Raw genomic sequence first — 11,308 nt, 5'->3', positions numbered from 1 at the left:
TCAAATGTGTTGAATCAGCAAACAGTCCTTTTGCTTCACCAGCCAGTGAAAACTAAGTACAGAAGTCTGCAACTTTGTGTTAGTTGTCAAAGCATCAATAAGGATACTGTTCCATACCAATTTCAATTACCTCATGTACAGTAGATGATCATTAATTGATAGATTCTATTGGTAAGCAGAAGGCAACAAATTTTATTACTCTTGATCTGTTGTGAGGATTCCACCAGGTTAAAATGGAAGAATGATCTAAGGAAAAGACAGCATCAATTTTCCATTGTGAGAAATACTGTACTGATATACTGGGAAAACACATTTAGTTTTGATCTGTCCTGAAGAATGGTTATAAGTCATGACCAGCAGCCAAAAGATCAGCTGTAATTGATATCATTATAAAGCAGAAGATCAACAAGAAGTATAAAGAATCGTCAATATGACAAAAAGGGGATACTTTGCTTTTGTGTGAAGTGCCAGGACAAACACATCTACTGTACTACTGGCAGAGATAGTCAGAGACCAAGTAGTAGCAGAACAAATTGACAAATTGTTTGCTGGATGTTTGTCAGTAATTAAAAGAAGACCTTGAAGAAATTGAAATAGTACTTTTATTGGTCAGGTATGAGTCCTTCAGTATATTTTTCAAATCTTTTCTATGCTGTACAAGATCAGATAGTAAGATAGAACCCTGCACTTCCTAGCATTCCAGTTGCTGTTTGTGTTGGCATAAAATTTAAAGAAATGGATGTTAGGATTTATTATTGCTATGCTTTAGTTTACATGGCCACAAGTATATGCAGCTGTAATAGGTCGGACAGCAGTAATTGTAGTTACAGGCTTAATCTACTAACACGGTCTACCTATCTTCCCAATTCATGATTGTGCTTCAGAATTTCTTGCAGAGTATAGTAAGTTGGTAATACTGTGATGACCAATGAGCATGCCAAATTCAAACAACTACCAGTAACCACATGGAATGTATGAATTAACATGCAGACACTAATATATATATATAAAATTTATTTATGGCAAACACATGTACATACATTACATGAAATGGCAAAAATAGTCACATGATGTTAACATACTTGAGTACTAAATTATCTAATCAAACACTATAATCCCTAATCATAATATTTATTTAGTTTGCATCACCCCTAGTTGTCATAATTTTCTATATGCCATGTGTATTTTCAGATTTTGACTGGTTTAAGTATAGTACTGTGTCTACAAAAGATGCAACCCCAAGTGCAAATAATTATGTACAGTATATCAGTAAGATTATAGCTACTATGCAAAGCACTTTCAAAATTGCCAAGTATTTTTCAATAGCTATAAGTTTGTATGAATTTCAAAATACACAGATGGCACAATATTAGGTTACTACATAATCTCATAATAATATTATATGTATAACTGTGTGGGGGATGTCACCTGCTAATCTTTCTAAAACATATTCATACAGTACTTATAACGATGAAATGACCACACCTATAAACTACTGCTACAACTGTAACAAAATATATTATGTGAGAATATGTAAGCTGAACTACTGTAGATAAACTGTTATAGCTAAATAACCCTAAGTGAAAGATGGAATGAACATTTATGACCGGATAATGCTTATAGCATAGTAACTCTCCAGATATATCCTCTACAGTAAGTAGCTGCGCAGCTTTCAGCAAATATGCATGGAACAGCCAATGCATCAAGATTATACTTTTCTTAAGATAGCTATAGTGTAGCTATTGTATATGCTGCTAGCTATTTATGTCGATCATCATATCTGGAAAGCGTAAATTCAAAATGATCACATGTTCAGCACCTTAAAGGTTACTTTTTTGTGGTGCCTTGAATTTGCAGTGTCGTAAGCACACCAGCCACTGAAATCAACCCATTGAGAATCAAAGACAGAAATAGTTAGCCTGATATTAGCTATAGTGCAGCAACTGAAATTTACCTCTGTGTGGTCAATCTCAGCATGATAAAAATCACAACGACATAATAAAAGCCTCTAATGTGTAATAGCTAGTTATATGGCCGACTGCTCAAAAGCTTTATGTAACTTGGACTTATCATATTGACTATACAGTAGCTAGTTGCTACAGTGGTTCATAACTTCTTGCCACAAAATTAATTAGCTAATTTCGCAATAGCTATCTGCAACCTGGCTGCATCGCACCATTAACTTACTGTATGTACAGTGTATTATGACTTAGTCTTATAGCTATTGAAATACACAGTAAATTGATACGCTAGTCTTATCACACAGTATTGACTAACCCTGAGCTTCACTACTTTGTAGTAGAAGGAAGAAATGCAGTGGAGTCCAAACTAAAATCACATACAATGACATGGTGCTGTTATTCTCGTGCCGGAAGTGAAACTTGGCGTAGTTTTTACAAGCAGCAAGCCCAGTTAGCTAATGTACGTGTAACACGAATCGAAGTTGTGGCTTAGTAGATGAAGAGTCGAGTAGTGACCAAGTGACCAAGAGAAACGGAGAAATTCTTAAGCATCCGTTTATTGTCGTTTCATGATTGCAATGCTGACGAGACTGTTCTTAGGGTTTCCACTCAAAATAGGAAAGTGCTTCATTTTTATTTATTTATTATTACTTTATGGCAAGTATGCCAAAGGTCTGCAAGCAACTGGTGCTTGCAGCCTAAAACACAAGTTATACATACATTATAATTACTTTAACTAATTATAACTTAGCTATAGTGTTTGAAAGTTTGATGGTGGCGAGAGATCGTGACATTTGCTGCACGGACATAGATAATGGTAGGTACAGTGATTGTCATCGTCAAAATGAGTTACAAAATGATTCCACATAAATTTCTTTAGTTTAGCCTTGATGGTTGCAATTGATAAATTGGTATTGATTACAGGAAGAGCATTCCACAAACGAGGAAGGCGATGGAAATAAGAGTTTCTATTTAAGTTTGTACTATGGAGACGATGTTTGAGTTTATTATGTGTAGAGGATCTGGTGTGACCCTGAGTAAATGTAATGTACCTATTAATGTCAAAGTTTCTTGTGGGTGACTTAAGTGACTTGATCGCAAACAAAACATCCTGAATCTCGAGGATATACATGAATGGTAGAAGATGAAGTTCTAATAATTTTGTTGTTTCTGGAGATTTTCCGTGACCAAAAATCCCTTCATATAGGATTTTCACTACAAAATAGGATACTGCCTCTGCTCTTTTCATTGTTTTCACACAGACTGACCTTAAGATAACACAAACAAGTGCTAATATATTAATATTAGCTAAATTAAATAAGACTAAAGTGTAGGCTACCCCCACCCACCCACCCTTTCAAGAAGTGATTAATGTATGTGTGATTGACATATTTGTTGGAATCCTTACCAGTTGTAGACCATTACAATTATCAATGCATTGAATTTGTTGACTGGATGCATAGAGTACAGTAATGTTGCGCCGATATGCATAATTTCACATTTACCGATACCGATTTTTCACTCATTCCTGTAGCCAATATGCTGATATTTACTGATATTCTTCTATTCTATAGGTTAGGGGAGAAGAAGCAAAAATCCTCTAAAGTTTGTGTGTATAACATTATTTAATTACTTGTGTGGGTGGCCGATTCAACAATGTTTGCTACCTTAACCCCTTTCACAAAAATGAGTTAATATCAGCTTCTCAGACAGAGTTTTGGCAGGATTCCACCCTTTGCAAATAGTGATTGGTTAATTGCGTGGGAAGCCGATAAATTACACAGCATATTACATCCTTGCAGCCACACTATTCACAGATAAACAAGCCTAAATATTTATAAACAGGTACAGCAAATAAATGTTTACCACGTACCTCTGCATTCACTGCTTTCTTTTGATACTGTCACATGTTTATTACAACTGATTGTGGGATTGTGGGTTTAAGTTATCAGCAAATAATTTCCTATTTGTAGCCGATACCGATACTTGCAAAATCACCTTATATCGGCTGTTACTGATTGTTCAACTGATTATCGGTGCAACACTAGAGTACAGTTTTGTTGTTTTAGAGGGTGGAATTGCACTTCAGTTTTTCCTGATGGGCACATAATAAAAAATACAAAAAAGAAAGAAAGAAAGGAGTGTAAAGCCCATTGGGTTTTTTTCCTCACTTTGGCATTTTAGGCCACTCCAAATAAATTTCCGGTTTCCCATCCACCGCCCACATCTGGTTACTGTCAGCTCTAAAATTAATATTCCATTATTCCATATTCTTCCATTAATTTCCGGTTATTCTTATATACTGACAGGCTTAGTAAAAACCATCTTGAAACAGTGTCCGCAGTGCTATCAAGTAGGCACAGACTTCACATTGTGTTCTTTTTACAACTTGAAAAGGAAGGAACATGCTTTTGTGCAGCTTTTTATAGCTGTGCCAGGAAAATAATGGCTTGAAAGCTGCCAATCTCATAATGAAATAATGGAAATTTAAATGCCCACCTGTATGCAAATATGCCTGAGGTCAGGACGAGAAATAAGGAAATTTATTTGGAGTGGCCTTATACTCACCTCAGGGGCATAGGAAGATATTTATCTTATGGGTGCCCAGTGTTAAAGCTGAAGACCAAAAAAAATAGTTGCAAGTGTGACTGCTTTATTAGAGTCATTGAGTGCTCTATTAGAGTATCTCGATCTTTTCAGTAATATATAGTACAGTGTGCTGACATGCACCCATTAGTTATGTAACTGGAAATATTTATGGGTGCCCAAGCACCCATGGAACCCATGCTTCCTACACCCCTGCAACTAATACTACCAAACTGTTTTGATGGAAAACTGAGGCTAGTTACTATTGGGTGATTTTGGTAAAAAAAACAAAAAAAAAAACTATGGCTTGCAAGATAATTTAGGTAAAAAGATTACTAGATACCATAAATCACCTAATAATGAATTTGCTTATCAAGATAATAGTAAATCTTTGTAATCTATTGTAAATCAACCATGGAAAACTTGTGGAAAGGTATAGTATCAAGCTAGTTTCAGTAATGAAAGATCGCTTATTTCCACAATGAAATATTGCACAGTATTGTTCCCAGCCTTGTAGAAACATAATAACGTTTTTCTCTCTAGGTAGACTTCCTGTATGCATGCTGAAAACAAAGTCATAGAGTTTTCTGCCATAATGAAGTTGCTTATTTCTACTTTTATAACACAGTGAATCTCTACAAACTATATACCTGAAATTTATAATTTCGTTCTCATACAGGTAGTAAGAATACCGTAATTAGCTTTTTTTTTGGTGTAAAATAATTTTTGTATGCAAAAACTTGTACAAAAATTTCTTGCACGAAAATTTTTACACAAGATCAAACTACTCTAATAGAGCAGTCATTCACATATATCATGCAAAAACATTTTTACACGAAAATTTTTATAGTGAAAAATTGTAAATTACGGTAAAGGGTACAGTTTAGGCTCCCATGAAGGTTTTTATCTCACTCCCATAGGCTTCAATACATTTAAGGACAACGGATTTTGCACAATTGCAATTATTAGCCACCACATTCTTTAGTCCTTATGGACCCCAACTTTTTTTAGGTTTGACTGATATTTATGTACTTCAAGCATATTTATATGCATTATTAACTGCTAACTCTGCAGGTTATGTTCACATGGGTAGACCATTATTCCGTCACAGTGCATATCAATAGCAGATCTTGAGTGCCTACACACAAATCCTCTTCAAAGTTGTTCATTACAAAATTTTTTGCTTCTTCAGCCCCCATGCTTAGCATGGAACATGAAACTAGTACCTTTGACAAGTTCAGTGATTGTGGTCAAGACTTGATTAATGACACATTGCTAGATCCACCACCCATATGGTTGGAGTTTTGCAGAGTGAGTTGCCAATACTAACCAGGTGCCAGCTAAAGACTAAACTCAAGACATTTTCAGAGTAGGTGCTTATAATGCACTTATCAATAAGCACCATGTAGTGCTTTAGCTAGTTATGTGATTGCAAGTGATTTTGACATGCAAGGTAGACTAGTATAACGTAAAAAATACAAAGTTGATAAAATATCATCAAAACCCAGAGAAAAATTGGGTCCTTACAGTATATTTGGTATATCACCCAGCACTATAGTCGTTCACTTGAGTCCTTGTTTCTTGTTAATAACTGTTGTTACATGGGCCAGCTGCCCAAACATTTAGTAGTGCTGTGAATCCCTTTAAAAGCTAGAACTGTTTATTAAAAAAGCGCCTTGATACAGGCAAGAACAAGTGATTTATGAGGCTTTAAAAATATCCCATACATTTAGTATGGACAATTCAGGTGCGCAAACATGTTTACAACATGAAACATACTTGTTCCAGTACAAACCATTGGGGGTGAGCACATGCATGTTCACCTCTTTGATATTACTATATTTGGTGGGGGCTCAGGTGAACGCATACTGACTATACCTGAAATTATGAATTATAAATTGGACAGTGAAAGCCCTCTTTTTACAAATCTGGACAAATTTATCATAATAATAAGAATTAGTCAGAACAAATGATACACAAAATGTACTGTTTCAGTACATTGATCCAAACCACGGATATCCACAACAAACACCCCGAGGATACAACAATTAATCCTCCATCTCCTTGTCATAAACACTACCTTATAATTAAAAGTTCTAGCAATTAATTACATACTGTACAGTATGTGACCTAGCTAGAGAAAAGGTTGATGTATGCACATGAATAGATTATGAGATACATGTATGCAAATTTAAATATTTTAATCCAGTATAGCTTTGGAAGGCCAACAAAAAAGATGAGAATTTGAAATTTTCACTATAAATACAGTACAGCTAATCATAGCGTTTAACTATGTAGCTAGCTATAATTCTGAGGAATTCTTTTACGGCTATACAAGCACACAACCATGGGTGGTAATGGATCAAACATTTAATTTAAAAATGGCCAAGCAGGTTATATGGAGTCTCCAGCCTTAGTATAGGGCTCTTAAGACCACCAGTGCCACTGACAAAGTACAAAATACATGTTGAAAACATTTCAGCAACTATCCATAGCAAGAGTGTCTATACTTCTAGCCATATCAAGACACACGGTAGTGCGTCGTGCGGCCCAAGGACCCGGCGCGCAACACCCGTGAGTATATTGACTGAAATAACGAAACTGTCATTTTCACCCCTTTGTATCTCAGTGATCACTTATCCGATTGGAACCAAATTTGCTACACAGTTGCCCGCCAGCCAGGGGAGTCTACATTCCAAATTTGAAGGAAATCGCTCCAGCCATTTCCGAGATACGAGCTGCCAAAGTTTCGTTTTTTTTTCTTCGTTTTTTTTTCATCTTCTTCGTCTTTTCGCACACTTGCAAAAATTGCTATAACAAACAAACGCGTACTCCGATCGCCTTGAAATTTGGCACACAGAAAGGGAGTCCAACGGCGAATCCTAGCATCAAATTTGGTACAAATCCGATGAATGGTTCAGGAGTTATGACCGATTATTCGCGTAAAACAAGATCGATTTGTTGTCACGCCTACAGGATAAACCGATTCATGGAATGAGTTGAAAATTTCTATGTAGATGGAGTAACCATCGTAGGAGTGCCTTTTGGTGGTTTGAAAGGAATCGAGATAAAGACCATGGAGATATGACACAAAACCCAACCTGTGTCACAATTACGCGATCGATTTTTACGAATAGAAAAGTATTAGTTTTCACGTCTACTAGGCAAACCGCTTAGAGCAATGAGCTGAAAATCGGTGTATAGCTGGAATAATATTCATAGAAAGTACTTGCAGTAGTACAGAAGAATCGGATTACAAACCACTGAGTTATGATTCGAAAGCCAACTACGTGTAGCAAATGCGAGATCGAGATACTCTAATAGATAGGGTTTCCAATGCAAAAATTCGACTTCTTCAAATTAATCTGCTAACTGCTGTTACATGTTGGACTAACTCTCACTTGAATACAGCTGCAGTGGCAATAAATTTCATTACCTTCTTGGGGTTGAAATCGATCGAAATATCTGCAAAATCCGACATTACGAGCTATAACTCTCAGAAGCCTTGATCCTTTATCGCAATACTGGAGTTCAACCTTCCTCAGTGAGTAAACCTTCACCTAAAAGCATTAGTAGTTTGATTGGTGAGGTAGGATTCCTGTCGCTGCATCATTTGAGCACGATTTTGGGATCCAAAAACAGGTTTTCGTATACGGACACCAAACGATTGATAGCCCAAACTTCCTCACACCACAGTAGTAATCATCCATCGACAAAGAAGTCACATACGAAGTTTGGTTCAGTTGTGACATCTCCAACCATCTGGGTGAGCGTGATAGGACAAAATTAGCCGGAAATCACGCCTTGACTACATAACTTGCCCACTCAACTGCTTAAAAATAGAAATCTTGACGTAAAACAACTGCATGATCACTAAAGTATAGCTAGAAGTGAGGTTATCGTCGTCAGGAATCGTAAAATAAAATTTATGGCGGTAAGAAAATTACAATTAAGCTCGCGTGATTTCTGCCATCTAAAAAACGCTTGATGTCTTATGCAGTGCTAGGACAACTGTGATTTTATCCCTCAATACAAATATTGCCTACCCAGTAATAATAAACAAATAAATGTAGGCAGTGAATCATTACTGACCACACCTACGCCGAGCCTGATTGAACTAGGCTAAGTGCGTGTAGGTGAATTGCAGCGACGATAACCTCACTTCTAGCCGTACTTTAGGGATCATACGGTTGTTTTACGTCAAGATTTCTATTTTTAAGCAGTTGAGTGGGCAAATTATGCAGTCAAGGTGTGATTTCCGGATAATTTTGTCCTATATCACGCTCACCCAGATGGTTGGAGATGTCACAACTGAACCAAACTTCGTATGTGACTTCTTTGTCGATGGATGATTACTACTGTGGTGTGAGGAAGTTTGGGCTATCAATCGTTTGGTGTCCGTATACGAAAACCTGTTTTTGGATCCCAAAATCGTGCTCAAATGATGCAGCGACAGGAATCCTACCTCACCAATCAAACTACCAATGCTTTTAGGTGAAGGTTTACTCACTGAGGAAGGTTGAACTCCAGTATTGCGATAAAGGATCAAGGCTTCTGAGAGTTACAGCTCGTAATGTCGGATTTTGCAGATATTTCGATTGATTTCTACCCCAAGAAGGTAATGTAATTTATTGCCACTGCAGCTGTATTCAAGTGAGAGTTAGTCCAACATGTACAGCAGTTAGCAAATTATTTTGAAGAAGTCGAATTTTACATTGGAAACCCTATAATAGAACAGTCACCCTAATAGAGCATTCGGCTAATCTATTTACTCCATTATAGAATTTTATTACATCACAAGTTATTCTGTAGGGAGTTCAGCTGCAAACAGTTAATCTTATAGACAGTTCAGCAAGAAGCAAGTCACCATGTGGAGAGTTAAGCAAATATATCACTATAGAGATTCATAACATTACAAGTCACACTGAAGAAAGTTCAGCTATAAATAAGTCATGCACCCTGTAGAGAATTCAGCTACAATTAAGTCACTCTCTAGAGAATTCAGCTACACACAAGTCACTGTGGTCTGTGGAGAGAGTTCAGCTACAAACAAATTACCCTGTAAAGAGATCAGCTACAAATAAAACACTTTGCAGAGTGTTCAGCTACAACAAATCAACCTTTAGAACGATCAGCAATGAACAAATCAACACAAATCTACCTGTAGAGAGATAAGCTAGAAACAAATCACCCTGTAGAGAGTTCAGCTACAAAAACATCACCCTGTAGAGACATCAACTAGAAACTAGACACAATGTAAGGAGTTCAGCTACAAGCAATCACCCTGTAGAGAGTTCAGCTAAAACAAATCAACCTGCAGAGAGATCAGCTACACACAAATCAACTTGTAGAGAGATCAGCTACAAATAAATCAACTTGTAGAGAGATCAGCTACAACAAAATCACCCTGTAGAGACATCAGCTAGAAACTAGACACAATGTAAGGAGTTCAGCTACAAGCAATCACCCTGCAGAGAGTTCAGCTAAAACAAATCAACCTGCAGAGAGATCAGCTACAAACAAATCACCTTATAGAGAGCTCAGCTACAAACAAATTACCCTGTAGAGAGATCAGCTAGAAACTAGACACAATGTAAGGAGTTCAGCTACAAGCAAATCACCCTGTAGAGAGTTCAGCTACAACAAATCAACCTGCAGAGAGATCAGCTACACACAAATCAACTTGTAGAGAGATCAACTACAAACAAATCACCCTGTAGAGAGATCAGCTAGAAACTAGACACAATGTAAAGAGTTCAGCTACAAACAAACCAACCTGTAGAGCGATCAGCTAGAAACAAATCACCCTGAAGAGAGGTCAGCTACAAAAAAATCATCTTGTAGAGAGATCAACTACAAACAAAACACTTTGCAGAGAGTTCAGCTACAAACAAATCAACCTTTAGAGCGATCAGCAACAAACAAATCAACCTGTAGAGAGATCATCTAGAAACAAATCAACCTGCAGAGTGATCAGCTACAAACAAATCAGCTTGTAGAGAGATCAGTTAGTAATACACACAAATCAACCTGTAGAGAGGTAAGCTAGAAACAAATCACCATGTAGAGAGTTCAGCTAAAACAAATCAATCTGCAGAGAGATCAGCTACAAACAAATCACCTTATAGACAGTTCAGCTCCAAACAAATCACCCTGTAGATAGACCAGCTAGAAGAGGTCACCTTGTAGAGAGTTCAGCTACAAAGAAACCATCCTGTATATAGTTCAGCTACATTTCAAGTCACCCAGTAGAGAGATCAGCTGCAAAAAAATATCCTGTGGGGAATAATGGGCATGTAATAATTATATGTATATAATGTGTATAATTACTAACAAAATCAAAATAATTGAAGTATTACAAATCTTCTTTAAGTTCTTTTCTTCTTCCTGTGGTAAAGAAAAAAACACATGGGTTAAAAAAGCCCCAAAGCCAGCCATAGGCCGGCTTTGAAGTATATAAATACAAAAAGAAGTGATATCTAATCAAAAACAGCCAAGCTGTAAAAAAAGGTGCGGCCCCCAAAAAGGCCATGGTGAAAAAAGATGTGAAATCCAAGGTGGCGGCCAAGAAATGGCTGTGATGGTAGGTTAATGGTTACATTTTAATGATGACAATTCAGGTGAACAAGTGGCACAAAATTCACCTGAATTGTCATTATTAAAATGTAACCATTAATCTACCATCACAGCCATTTCTTGGCCGCCACCTTGGATTTCACATCTTTTTTCACCATGGCCATTTTGGGGGCAGCACCTTTTTT

Source organism: Dysidea avara, chromosome 1 (genome assembly GCF_963678975.1).
Source record: "Dysidea avara chromosome 1, odDysAvar1.4, whole genome shotgun sequence".
NCBI lineage: Eukaryota > Metazoa > Porifera > Demospongiae > Dictyoceratida > Dysideidae > Dysidea > Dysidea avara.
The sequence above is the reverse complement of the archived record's forward strand: the minus strand, read 5'-3'. Positions refer to the sequence as shown.